The 15,584-nt window shown below is 41.7% G+C and overlaps 1 protein-coding gene across 2 annotated transcripts in view; it reads right to left on the reverse strand.

Moving 5' to 3' along the window:
• LOC121863817 overlaps positions 1-2,981 on the reverse strand; it is a 104,253-nt gene extending 101,272 nt beyond the window's left edge. Inside the window, exon 1 of one of the 2 annotated variants that reach the window (XM_042362678.1) lies at positions 2,920-2,981. The gene's annotated coding sequence lies outside the window, so the exon portion shown is untranslated. Of the gene's footprint in view, positions 1-2,897 lie in introns of both variants that reach the window. The other variant, XM_042362677.1, reaches the window with a different exon arrangement.
• Between the last annotated feature and the right edge of the window lie 12,603 nt (positions 2,982-15,584).

Below are 15,584 nucleotides of genomic sequence, written 5' to 3' on the forward strand. Positions count from 1 at the left end.
TGGTGTGTTTGTTAATATCGTGATATTATAGGTTAATAGTGTGTGATTATAATTGACGTAGAACAATACACAGTTACCACCTCCCCATTCATCCATCACTCACCCACCTCCCTATTCATCCATCACTCACCCACCACCTCCCCATTCATCCATCACTCACCCACCTCCCCATTCATCCTTCACAAGACCCTCGGATACATTTTAGACATATTGTACATTTATTCACCCCAGTAGAGGCGCCTTGTAGTCTAAAGGTAATCTAGTCTATGGAGAGAAAAATCAATTATATATTTTTTTTTTAGTCGTAGTTGCCTCTTTCTCTGTCTGTCTGTCTGTCTCTCTGTCTGTTTCTGTCTGTCTGTCTCTGTCTTTCTGTCTCTCTCTCCCTACTACAGTACACTACACATAACTATCACTTAACCAAACCTTACTTCTACTTAAACCTATTCACTGTAATGGTGTGTGTGTGTGTGTGTGTGTGTGTGTGTGTGTGTTTATTCCACAGTTTACATACCGAAAAAATCATTCTGCACATCCTCATAAAACAAAAGCTATCTATCAACAAATAGTAACAAGAGCAGCAGGCGTCACACTATTGGCTATTTAAGCACCGTTAAGAGATCATCAACAAGCAGAGAGAGAGAGAGAGAGAGAGAGAGAGAGAGAGAGAGAGAGAGGAGAGAGAGAGAGAGAGAGAGAGGAGGAGAGAGAGCTCCTTAACTATAGACCACACACACCCCCATCACGACACTCCCTCCTTCCCACCTCCCTATTAGGAACACACTGAGCTCTCCCCACCTCTGCGCCCTCCTAAATGACACATCCGTTCGGTCACCGCCTCATCAGCACCATCTATACCCTGTAATCCAAAACCTGTTCCTCCCAAAGTCTTCAAGGAACAGTCAAGTTTTTTTTTCAAGGAGAAGCAATTAGGTGTCGAATGTTTTTAAAGATATTTTTTCTGGGGATTGGGGAGAGAGAGAGAGAGAGAGAGAGAGAGAGAGAGAGAGAGAGAGAGAGAGAGAGAGAGAGAGAGAGAGAGAGAGAGAGCCTGGTAGGGTTAGTTAAGTCTGTTAATAATCCTCTAATGCTGTGATGTACGAATATTCAAGGGAAGGAAGGATTAGAGGAGGAGGAGGAGGAGGAGGAGGAGGAGGAGGAGGAGGAGATGATGATGATGGAAGAGAAGAAGAAAAAAGAGGAGTAGGAAGAGAAGAAAGAAGAGTAGGAAGGAGGTGAAAAAGAACCCACACAACTCTGATATAAAGAACTTCAAGAAGAACCAACCATTACCTAAAACACCTCGTTATTAGTCACAACAAGAGACTCACGTACAGTACATAACATATCACCCCCTCCTTCCCCACCCCCCCCCACTCTAATGATTTACCTGTACAATACTACCTGCTGAGGCAATCTTCAGTCGACAAAGGTTAATTAAAATCAGTAAAATAAGCGGATGTACACTGAGGGATTGTTCCTTTGCCGCAACACTGAAAAAAAAAATAATAAAAAAAAATAAAAAAAAAATAAAAATCTTGTGTCGGTCGATGAAATTTCAGAACGAACACTGCGACGCCTGTTGTCAAAATCCTTCGTTCGTTGTGTCATTTTCCCCAACACAATTTAGTAAAGATAGTTTTGTTCATTCACAGTTTAAAACACTTCCATATAAATAAATAAACCACTGCATATGAATTACTTTTCCATAATCAGGTCATTAGGTAGTTCAGCCACGTCACTTCTAGAAATTGTATCTAATCTCAGTTCATGATATATATATTTAGATTTACTTCATAAACGTCAATTTTTTCTTCTCGATAAATTTATTCTTATTTTTCATCAGCACTCCCGAGTTTGTCCCGCCAGATCACGTGTTCAAGAGCAGACCAAATTAAACTGTACATTGCCAGTCAAAACGGTCACATACAACCCACCAGTTATTATGAGCACAACCAGTCACTAAAAACCCACCAGTTATCACACACCATGAGTACAACCGGTCACTAACAGTCACTACAGTCTAATAATACCCACCAATTATCACACTATGAGCACAACCAGTCAGAAGTCACATAAAACCGACCAGTTATCACACAATGAGCACAACCAGTCAGTACCAATCCCAAAAAACCCGGGCACAACCAGTCACTTATGGAGGGTTTCAGTTTTTAGGTGATATATCGGGCAAACTTGTCACCAACTGCTTACTTCTGTTTTCAATTTCCTCGACAGGTTAGGTTCTTTGACTGGATCAGATATTCACAGTTTAATTTTGACTGTCAGAACTGGCATTATCTTTTTATTCATAGTTTAATTTTCTCCTTTAGCTTCTCTTATTTCTTATCCAAAGGTTTATATAGATATACAGTAATACACATGTACATTATATACACCGTGTATGGTATGTAAGAACGACACATACACACTACGAACTACACACGGTAAGATATTCTTGTAGGGGTTGTGTACACCATTTCCAGGATGTGTACATGCCCTAAAAACCGTGTTCATGTCACGTTGTAGCGCCGTCTACACACACACACTTAACACGCACACACAGTGACAACTGTAAGTTTACACTTTTCATCGTGTACACATCCTCGACACCGTGTACATATCCTCGACACCGTGTACACATCCTCGACACCGTGTACACATCCTCGACACCATGTACACATCCTCGAGACCGTGTACACATCCTCGACACCATGTACACATCCTCGAGACCGTGTACACATCCTCGACACCGTGTACACACCTCACATCACAGTCTACACACTCTACAACGAGCTGGTCACTTATGTAGAGCTCAAGACAACGTTTATAGAGCTAACTGCAGAGATGTGAGCGTCCTTCATAGAGCTGTAGACACCAGAGTATAGAGCCGACTATACCGTATAGAGAGTTGGCACGCACTGTTATCAGCTGAGAGTTCCCCCACACGGTGAAGGAGCGTGTGAGGGAGCCAGAGAGCGGGAGGCGACGGTGTGTGGCGAGCGGCGACCCACACTAACCTGACAGCCCTTACCGCCTCACACCTCACCTGGCCCTCACTCCTCCCACCACCACACACCTCACCTGGCCCTCACTCCTCCCACCACCACACACTCACCTGGCCCTCCTCTGCTCCTCCCCATCCTCCTGGCCTCACTCCTCCCACCCCCTCACCTGGCTTCCTCCTCCCCACCACCACACACCTCCTGCTCACTCCTCCCCACCACCACACCTCACCTAGCCCTCCTCCTCCCTCCCACCACCACCTCACCTGGCCCTCCTCCTCCCATCACCACACACCTCACTTGGCCTCACTCCTCCCACCACCACACACCTCACCTGGCCTCCCCTTCTCCCACCCACCACCACACACCTCCCCTCCCCACCACCACACCTCCCCACCTGGCCTCACTCCTCCCACCACCACACACCTCCTGGCCCCTCATATCCCTCACCACACATGGCACAAGGCATTGGACCCAAACATCCATAACAGCAGAATAAATAGCAGAGCTGTGAGATCTTTAAGGTGAGAGAGAGAGAGAGAATAAGCGTGAGTGTATGTGTGGGTGTTTAAATGTATGTATGTATGTATGTGCGTATGTATCTATGTATGTGTGTGTGTGTGTGTGAGTGTGTGTGTGTGTGTGTGATGGCGAAACACTTGGCTGTATTGTTAATGACTTAGCATAACTGTTTGTCTGTCAGAAGATAAAAGATACATAGATATTCTCTCTTAATTTACCTGCCTATTACCTTACTATACTTTACCCGCATCTGTTCTACCCTACGCTCATCTGACGCATTCAGCTCAGTCACTCACACTCAGCTCACTATCCCAGCCAGCTCACACCGACCCACCAATCTAATCTCATTCCTTAGCTCACTAGCCACCCTTCATCTTTGAGCTGAATCTCACTCCTCTCTGCTCGCCTACTAATACCACGTCTCTCAGATCACCACTAATCCCCACACCTCTCAGATCACCACTAATCCCCACACCTCTCAGATCACCAGTTAATCCCACTTCTCTCAGATCAGCTAACCCCATTTCCCAGATCACCACTAATCCCACTCCCCCCCAGCTCACCAACCTCACATTCAACACCTCAAACTAATTCACTTTCCCTCACACTTCTCAGCTCACAAGTTGAACCTCTCCCACTCACTCGCTCTCAGCCAGCTACTCCGCCCTGCCTCAGCTCTCTGGCCTGGATGAAGCGAGGTTACGTGGCAGTGCCCAGATGAAACATTACCACATACACACACTCATACACACACTCACACACACACACACACACACACACACACACACACACACACACACACACACTCACACACACACACACACAACTAGTTCACTCTCTTCCTTTGTTTCAGTCACAGTAGAGCCTCCCCCGTGTTCATCTTGACTGTGTGCGTGTGTGTGTGCGTCAAGTTACAGGTGTGTGGCCCAGTTGTTTTATACATATCAATCATTTTAAGAGGAGGAGGAGGAGGAGGAGGTAGTAGTGAGTGTTAAGTGGACCAGTCGACCATCGCTACGCCTGGATGACTCTTGACTGTCACTTGTTTACAACTTCCAGAATCTCTCTTTCCCCCCCTCCAGTCATCTCCCGGTCTGACGTCACTGACTGGATCCTCACTTGGGGGTCTACATCCACCCATATCGTCCAGTCTCTTTGTCCAGTCATCTCCTAGTCTGACGTCACTAACTGGAAACTCGCTAAACACCTTTACCCACGTATTGTGTACAGTCCTCCAGACCAGTCACTACACAGTCTATAATCCTGACTCCTGTTTATAGCATATCCAGTCAATATTATCTGAACTATTACTGTCAGAATACACACTAGATATCGCTCACCAGTCACCGATTAGTTTGCTGTCTAAATCACCAGTCCCCGGTGAATCTATGACTGGACACTCACTAAACACCTACACACTCACTGACTGGTTATTCATTAAGGGCCACCACCCACTCACTAACTGGGTACTCATCAACTACCCACAGTCACACCTGCCAACAGTCATGACGTCACTCCCTCACGAACAAGTCAACTCATATTTAACACACTTAACCTCCCTCACACTTGACCTCCCTCACACTTAACCTCCCTCACACTTGACCTCCCTCACACTTAACCTCCCTCACACTTGACCTCCCTCACACTTAACGTCCCTCACACTTAACGTCCCTGACACTTGACCTCCCTGACACTTGACCTCCCTGACACTTGACCTCCCTGACACTTGACCTCCCTCACACTTACTAAAGTTTCGACACACTCACAGCTAAACGTACCCACCCAGACCACGACTTTCGGATTGGCAGTACTGTAAATTCCCAACTTAGTGAAGCAAAATTCTAAATACTGGGAGAAATGTTGCAACTCTAACTGTACCAGATTCTTGTACAAATCTAAAAACATTGTTCCTACATAAATTATATTATCTTCCACGTGTAGTAAAAGTATTACTTGAGGCCATCAGATAACCAGTTTAATATATAAACTTAAAAATGTACAATATTTTGCTTATTTTTGCAGGAATTTTGCGACTTTAAAAATTTCACCTTAATAAAATCTTCTTCAGTTTGCAAGACGATCAATTTGGACATATGTGTCGTAAAATAAACATTACTAACTGGAGATGAGTACACGAGACGACCAGGCCTGAACCGGACAATATCTGGGAGTAGTCTGGCAGATGACACGACAATTACACATACATTACATTACATCATCCACAGACACCAAGAAGTCATACACAGTAAATAAGATTAAAACACAAAATTAATTACTCAAACATAAAAAAAAAATAGTTACTCTTAAAACAGTTCTTGGACTACAATTAAACCTGGCAATACAATCAGTCAAGTTAATACAGCGACCATGACGTTATAAAGTTAATACTATCCTGTAACTACTAACTAAGATCTTAAGCACGTACTAAGGTTAATAATCCCACACGCACACAAACACCCACCCACCCACACCCACAAACCCACACGTACACCCACCCACCCACCCACACATACACACACAAACCCACACAAACCCACACATACACCCACCCACACACCCACCCACACATACACCCACCCACACATACACCCACCCACCTGGTCGTAAATTAAAGAGTATTATTGTAGGTGATAAGTAAACCCCGCCTGGTGGTCCGTGCCTAAGACCGTCCTCCATCACCACCAACTTCCTTCCCGGGTGTGACAATGACTGGTGGCCCAAGAAGGTGAAACTAGGTCACTCACAGTCCCACTCACCCACTCTACAAACCAGTCACTCACTCACTCACTCACAGTCTCACCAGTCACTCACAGTCTCACCAGTCACTCACAGTCTCACTCATTCACTCACTCTACAAACCAGTCAGTCTCACCAGTCACTCACTCACAGTTCCACTCTATAAACCAGTCAGACTCACTAGTCACTCACAGTCTCACTCACTCTACAAACCAGTCAGTCTCACCACTCACTCACAGTCCCACTCTACAAACCAGCCAGCCAGTCAGTCAGTCAGTCTCACCAGTCACCCCAAAAGGCCCTCTCCTGATCAATACAATAACATGACCTGAATTACCCGGTTCCTCGCCAATTGATGAATAAGATCATTGAGTTGACTACAATGACCACCACAATCGTTATCGGCACCACCACCACAACCACCAGCATCACCAGTACCTCAATTACCAGCATCACCACAACCAGCATCGTTATCGGCACCACCACCACAACCACCAGCATCACCAGTACCTCAATTACCAGCATCACCACAACCAGCATCACCACTACCAGCACCACCAGTACCTCAAACACCTCCAGCATCACCACAACCAGCATCACCACAACCACCATCGCCACAATCACCATCGCCACAGCCACCATCACCACTACCACCATCGCCACAACCACCACCACCATCAGAAGAAGAACACAGGGGAGGAAGGCCAACACTTGATATTTAGACCGACCAAGAACAACCTTGACAAGAACCGCCACCACCTGCACCCCCTCTGCTTCTTACACACACACACACAATCTATCCATTCTTCTCTCTACCTATCTATTCTTTTATCTATCTATTTATCAAACATCCATCCATATCTATCCATCCATTCTTCCACCTATCTATTTCTCTTGCCACTTTAATATACATCTATGTTTTTCCTATGTTATTTTTTTTCCTTTTTAACCTCTCTGTCTGTCTGTGTCTCAGGTGCGGTAATATGCCTTCAATAACTCGTACAGTAACTAGCTAGACGGCCTTTGTATCCCATTACCGCTACAACCATCATATTTCACCACCCAATGACTGCATAATAACCTAAACTAAACTAACCTAATTGTTCCTCATACACCAACATTTCTGTTTCATAACCATAGTGAGAATAATAATCATGACCATCGTGTCGTGTCGTGTTCCATCTGAATCTGTTGAATCAAAACACAGTATACCCGAGTGAGTAACAGGTTTGTCTGAATCAGTAAAACAGAACGATCACTTATGGTAAGAATCGTGTCTTTTAATGATAGAAATTTAACTCACTGAATATACTACATCTGAATTAATAAAAGTCATCACAATTATTACCTGAATCAGTAATAAGAACGATACTAAATATCTGAGTCAGCAACAACAATAAACCACTCAATATCTAATTCAGTAAACCAGTAACAAGAGAGCCAGTTCACCTACCAGAGCCTGACTGACCAAGGCGGCCGAGTCATCCACGCTGACCTTGGTAAACCTGAAATATTACAGCAAGTAACTTTCAGCGCCAGGTAGTCCCGTATCATGAAACGCTGCCGAACGGGAAACTAACACAGTCGGATGATTACCTCCTCTCCTTAATGAAATGCCTGATGAAAATCCCCACCTGCAGTGACACCACTACAGCAATGAACCAGCTGAGGTCAACCAAGATGATGATGGGAGTCACTGATGAATGGCACAGTGGACAAACACCAGGTACTGTATATTCAACTCTGTCATCACGTGGTGTTCCTCACATGTCAGACATTACATAAACACTATATTCTCCCTCGTATATCTCAACTACATCTACGTTTGTATCTTATAGCGTGTTAATATATGTTATTTGTTCTTCAGTTCATAGAGGTAATAACAAACCACGACTGTTCTTCATCAATGGACGTGTACATACTCAGGGTTATATACCAACACCTTATCAACGCTGCAAGCTATCGTTAATAACAGTGGGAGTGGCGTGACCCCCAGGGCGAGTTCTTGTGCCTCCCTCTCTTTCCCTCTCACAGCCACTCCCAGTCCTTCAACACCACATAAACTGTTCTCAAATTTCATTATGGTTCATATTGAGAGCTTGTGTCTGTAGGCTGTGATGGTGACCTTGGCACATACACACCCACACAAACACACCAAAATACAAATACCTGTACACAGATAAACATATATAAAACCAAAATACACACACACACACACGTTAACACAGGGAATATACAATAATAATTTTGACGAAGGACTATAAACACAAGTACACATAAGCATTAACACAAACACACCAATCAAACAAACATACAGACACACACATACACACACTCAAATTACCAGTCACGAAGGGAAAGGTCATCAGGTTGACCTAATTTTCTGGATGGTTTATTAGGTATCATCTGCACACACACACCTTTTATCCCTGGTGGCCAACAAATAAATACTGTACATTTTAATCTATGATGGTCCACTACAGTTCACGCGGACGATGAGATTACCACACGTCACTCAGGGTGTGTGTGTGTGTGTGTGTGTGTGTGTGTGTGTGTGTGTGTGTGGTAACGACGTTGGTTTGTTTGCCTCTTGTTTGTGTATATTTATTCACCAGTCTGTCGGTGTGTGTGTGTGTGTGTGTGTGTGTGTGTGTGTGTGTGTGTGTGTGTGTGCGTGTGTGCGTGTGTGTGCGTGTGTGCGTGTGTGTGTCAGAAAACGCCAACAAATCCTAACTCACAATAAACACTGACCCCTAACACGGTGCTGCCTCTCTGACGTCAACAAAGGTGAAAGTTGAATCGGTCAGATACAGAGAGGGAAATCAAGAACTATACCCGTACTGTACAGGTTTATGGCGAGTATCAGATGTTGAACTCTTAACCTGGGTCACCACCCTTATGAACCACTATCACCACTTCTATCACCCCTGTGTAATGTTGACGAGAAAAGCTTATATAGACGTAAATCCCATTCTTCTACCTTTGGATATGAGTCTTAGTGACAATAATATAGTGAGAATGAATTATTACTTGTTCTTAGTACTCAAAAATTAGCCATATGAAATTGTGTTGAAAAAATATGACACAACGGACGAAGATTTTTGACAACACTACCGAGACAACAGTAGTCACAGTGTTCATTCTGAAATTCATCGATCACCCAAAGTAGGGATAGTGTCAGATCTAAAGTGGCGCTCAACGTAAATAACAATAGTTCAAGGAGCAAAACCCTCAAGTCTTATTTCAGAATCGTATCCAAGAGCGTGAAAATATTTTGACTTCTGGTTGACCCAATAACCTTTGACCTTATCACCATGACTAATTATAAAACGCTGACCCAAACACAACACTACCAGGGGTTATAGTTTATCCATAGATCTCCCAGTTGAAAGTTGGAATTTAATCTGAAAATCGGAATCCTTTAAATCGGCCGAATGACCTTTCACCTCTACAAACACTCTTAACCAAGCATATGAACCTTGAAGGATTATAATTTATCCATAACTCTCCAGATAAAGTTGAAATCTAATCTGGAAATCTAAATGAAATCCTTTAAAACCTAATCTGGTCGAGCCCTTGAAAAATCAGAAACAAAATCATTTAAAATATAATCTGAAAAATCTGATTGAAATACTTTTTAATAACGTCAAATAGAATCATCCCAACAGAAGACAAACACCGTCCATCAAGGTATAACTTAAAGAATCTAATTCATAAGTGTGAGATCACCTGGGGAGGGAAGGAAGGAGGGAGAGAGGAACGAACGAACAAGTGAAGGAAGGAAGTAAGTAACGAAGGAATGAATGAACGAACGAAAGAAGCAAGAAAGTTAGGAACAAACAAAGAACAAATGAATGAAGGAAGGAAGGAAGGAAGGAAGGATAACACTCCATGGTCCTACTCTAACTCCAGTGACCAAGAACAGCGTGTCGTGTGACCTTGTGACATTTGGTTGACCTCAAGGAAGAAAGACGTCATAGGGCCCCTCGGCGAGATGATATAAAAGCTTGTCTGGTTATGGATTAAATAGACTATACAAGTGAAACCTCGATTTACAGGACGATAAGGAGTGGAAAGTCCGTTATAAGGAGAGGAAAGTCCGTTATAAGGAGAGGAAAGTACGTTATAAGGAGAGGAAAGTCCGGTATAAGGAGTGGAAAGTCCGTTATAAGGAGAGGAAAGTCCGTTATAAGGAGAGGAAAGTCCGTTATAAGGAGAGGAAAGTCCGTTATAAGGAAAGTCCCCATAGATAATCCTGAAACATGAAACCAACGACCCGGCAGACACAAGTGAAGGAGAACTGGTAAGGCATCTCTGAGCATCGCGTTGGTCAAGACTTATAAAAAACACCCACCCACAGGAGGCACTACTGACCAAGGTGATAAACCAGTAGTAACAAGTATGTCAAGTCAGGTCAAGCGTGAGGTACCACCAGTCGACCTCAACCTCCTCCCTTACCACCATCTCCTCAACGCCCCCATCCTCACCTTACAACCTCCTCACCCCTCACCCTCACCCCATTCTCACCCCCACCTCCAGCACCTTCACCATCACCTCATGTCACCATCACCCAACACTCATCCTAAAATATGCAGTTATTACCACAATCGTTTATTAAATCACACACACACACACACACACACAAACACACACACACACACACACACACACACACACCTACCTCTCATGCTAAATCTCTTCCCTTCTAACGAGTTCTAAATAGCATTAACATGGTAGAAAGTTGTCCCCAAGACTCCCACCAACCACTCCTCCAACACAGGTTATAAGTGATGATAATAAGCTATAAAAACTGAACCACAGATAACGAACTAGTACAGGATATCTTATAGGAAAATTATATATCTATACTATATTGAGGTTACTAATTACTACAATCTACTAACCACTATAATCATTAGCCTCAGAATTATAAGAAGCGGTGCATATAACAAATGAAGTTAGGTGGAGTTAATATCACAGTAATGATTATTGTATTTACTGAACTTTTATATACCGGTGGTAATGTAAGATTATACTGAAACCAATTAACCAGATGGTACTAAAAATTATACTGAGCCTAAAATAGATGATACCACAAATTACACTGAACCTCCATTAAATAAACGATACCAGTAATACAGTACACTGAACCTTAACATACTGTCTAATGCAGGCAAATTAAAGTATACTGAACCTTATTAAAGAGACACAGTATCACAATCACAAAGACTCTTTAAAACCCCTGAAGGTACCCACAGAGGCATACATAATCATACTTCATCATCCCACCACATGTAAACGCTGATCAGACAGGTCATTTAAGGCGGTACTGTATTTCCCAGCCATAAGGTCGAACGTGTTAATTAAACCAGAACGACGGGACGATTATTGAACTGGTATCTCACTCACTCACTCACTCCTGTTTTCCCATCGTTAATCTGATTGACTCGTGTGTGTGTGTGTGTGTGTGTGTGTGTGTGTTTAGTGAGTGAGTGAGTGAGTGTCTAAAAACTATGTACCGTTGAGTAAGAACCTGACACCTATTAAAGACCCCAACAGCTGTAACACCTAACACACCTATAGCTCCCAACACACCTGTAGCTCCCAACACACCTGTAGCACCTAACACACCTGTAGCACCCAACACACCTGCAAAACCTCGACACCTGTTAATACCTACAACACCTGCCACCTGTTTCATGAAGTACAGTATAATGGTGGAAAATTGAAAAAAAAAATTAAATAAATAAATAAATAAAAAAACACAACACCAAGATGTCAGCTGGTCTATTAAATATGTCAATACACAACAATCAAACTTTAATATACAGAAGCAAGATGAGATAAGTCATAGTATATGCAAATTAGCAAAAAAAACTGATAGTAATTTCTGGACGTAAATTATATTCAAGAATTATAACCACAAGTTTAAATTCCAGCGTTATATTTTTTATGAAGTTAATGAGCTGTTAAGAAAAAACAAAACGTGTTTAATATCTCATATAGATATACTGTAACAAATATTCATTCCAGTGGTCTATTGGTGGCTCAAGAGATTATTAACTGGCTAGACTGTGTTATATGTCAGCATAATATATACTATACTGTATATTCGTAAAGTATACAGGATATATACAGCATAACTACATCACATAACAGACAGATAGACATCTAATAAAAACTAGTCCTACCTCTCTACCATAAGAACAATAATATACACAAAAACGAATTACAGTATATTTATGTAATCCAGACAAAATATTACAATCATAATAGTGTAATCTAACAAACTCATTAACTAAGGACACCTGGCTTAGTATAACACGCAGCTGCATATTACACAACCAAACTAATCACCACCTGAGCACCTGGTTCACCTAATACCATAAGTTCATGACTGTGAACATCAAGGTAAATTATTTTCCTGTAAGATTATCACACTAGGTAACTGTTCTGTAATGTATTTGACTGAAGGTTGAGTAAAGAATATATTGTACCCCTCCCCCCCCACACACACACAGTTTTTACCTAAGTTTTACAAGAAGCTCTCGTACAAAGTTCAACATACGTAATGCCTGGCCCTATGTGGTAATCCAACTATCATGAGCAGAGAGAGAGAGGCTTAGTTTGCTGGGAGGCTTTCACCAGTGTGTAACCTTGTAAGGCAAACTACATTTCTGTTCATGTACAGGTATGTCTAGATGTATAAATACCGCTATTATACGTTACATCACTTAAGTTACGATGATATATGTATACTCTTAATAATACATCTAGAAATATCTATCCTTCAAGATTTCACACGAATGATTGAACAAACTTTAGGGTAAACTAAAAATCGAAAGAAAAAAATAAACTAGCGTCTTGAACACGTTTTTCTGGTGATCGTGCTCCACCTGCCAGAAACCTCGGGTCAAGCTAAGTTTCCACCTCCTGAAATTAATTTAATACTTTAAGCAATACAACAACATTACTTCACCTTAGAGCTCACATTAAAGATGGAAAATCAATATGACGTAGGCGTTCGTCAAATACTTTTATCATGGTCGTTCTAATTATGTTTATCATTTACAGAGATTCCTGAACTTAAAAAATTATTAATATCCGAGTTTTTATAATATATATTTTGTCACTGTGGTTGAATATTGTGGCTAATGTTTATATATATAGAAACTTTATATGAATCCTCCATTTTGCTAAACATTTTATAATCATTGATTGAGTTTTAAATTATAGGTCGACCTCGATGGGCTGCAGTCCCTAGAGATCAAAATCCTAATGGTAAGATCAGGTTGGGGTCTGGGGTCTATTAGGTCTTGGGGCCCCACCTAACACTGCCATCGTCCTCATTGTATCTCTTTATCCCCTACCACCTTGTTAATTATTTCTTCTTCTTCTGCCCACTTCAGTCCTCCTCCACCTGGGTCGTTTCTCCACCCCCTCCAAGTCCTATACCTCTACCTCTCTCTCCTTCCTTCCTTCATCGCAACATCAACTCCCCGCTACAAGTTATCAAGAGAGGCGTGAAGGCAACATCGACCTACTGTACTGTACACGTAATCCGACACACACACACACACACACACACAGTCTCTTCATGCATCACAGTCCAGTGGTGTACTGATAAAATTATTAATCTAATGTTCATGATAAATATAACCAATCATCTACATTACTTCCCTCTTAGTAATTATCGCGCGCGCGCGTGTGTGCGTGTGCGTGTGCGTGTGCGTGTGCGTGTGTGTGTGTGTGTGTGTGTGTGTGTGTGTTTCGGGAACTTGAATGTCTTAACTAGGAAATAATACTAGTATATTAAATGTTATAAGTAGTGGTGAATCAAGTACTTGTATACGTCTTAAGCCAAGTTATTATCAAAACTCTCTCTCTCTCTCTCTCTCTCTCTTCCATATATACAATTTGTCTGTCTATCTGTCGTGACGAGTTGAAATCTTGACAGGTTTCTTAAATTCAACTCTGGGTTAAGAGAAATATCTAGTGAAAGTGTACATACTGTATTTCTTAAGCTTGCTGAAATTTATGAGGAAACGTGTTTACCTAACGGATTACTGTACTGTACATGTTATCTGAAAGCTTTTTATTGGTGTTATTTTGTATCTGTTTATTTATGCATATTTTGAGCTTTCCTAACCTAACCTAACCTTTCTTAACCTGACCAAACCTAAACCTGTCTTTATGTTCGACTGTGATAATCTTGTGTTGTTGGGTGTTTTGTGTGAACTAGAATGTACCTTAAAATGTACAGTATTAAACACACACACACACACACACACACACACACACACAGAGAGAGAGAAGGCGGTCAGTCCATTGAACGATAATATACGCATCAGCGACGATCCCGTGAGTCTGTTGTTTACCCGGTGTTGCCTGATGACCGATAACTCTCGTAAATGGACACGTGTGAAGTGAACGGTGAAGGCATAACAATGAGACCGTCTGACCTTTGACATAATTCTCTTTAGTGTCGATACGACAGAGGTAAATTTAGTCTTACATTTCAATTTTAATTACTTGGAGAAATTTGCCTTTTTTGTTAGTGTTCTCGAGACATAATTTCTGATGGAATACAGATATGAATATAAGTGTGTGTGTGTGTGTGTGTGTGTGTGTGTTATATAGGTAGTTTCAAATATCTAGTAACAGTTAAGTCATTCAATAACACTACCCTCAATTAGAATATGTAAATAAAACACATACCCCAATTAGTTTACAGCCACCACACTCATTAGAATAGAGAGATAAAGAAAATCCAAAACATCACCAGGTAATTTTTCCCCCGTCAAAAATATTAATCAAGACGCCATAACACAGGTAAATACAACTATAAGACGCCATAACACAGGTAAATACAACTATAAGACGCCATAACACAGGTAAATACAACTATAAGACGCCATAACACAGGTAAATACAACTATAAGACGCCATAACACAGGTAAATACAACTATAAGACGCCACACAGGTAAATACAACTATAAGAATAGGACGCCATAACACAGGTAAATACAACTATAAGACGCCATAACACAGGTAAATACAACTATAAGACGCCATAACACAGGTAAATACAACTATCAGACGACGTAAATACAACTATAAGACGCCATACACAGGTAAATACAACTATAAGACGCCATAACACAGGTAAATACAACTATAAGACGCCATAACACAGGTAAATACAACTATAAGACGCCATAACACAGGTAAATACAACTATAAGACGCCATAACACAGGTAAATACAACTATAAGACGCCATAACACAGGTAAATACAACTATAAGACGCCATAACACAGGTA

The sequence above is a fragment of the Homarus americanus genome, unplaced genomic scaffold (assembly GCF_018991925.1).
Source record: "Homarus americanus isolate GMGI-L3 unplaced genomic scaffold, GMGI_Hamer_2.0 scaffold48354, whole genome shotgun sequence".
NCBI classification, from domain to species: domain Eukaryota; kingdom Metazoa; phylum Arthropoda; class Malacostraca; order Decapoda; family Nephropidae; genus Homarus; species Homarus americanus.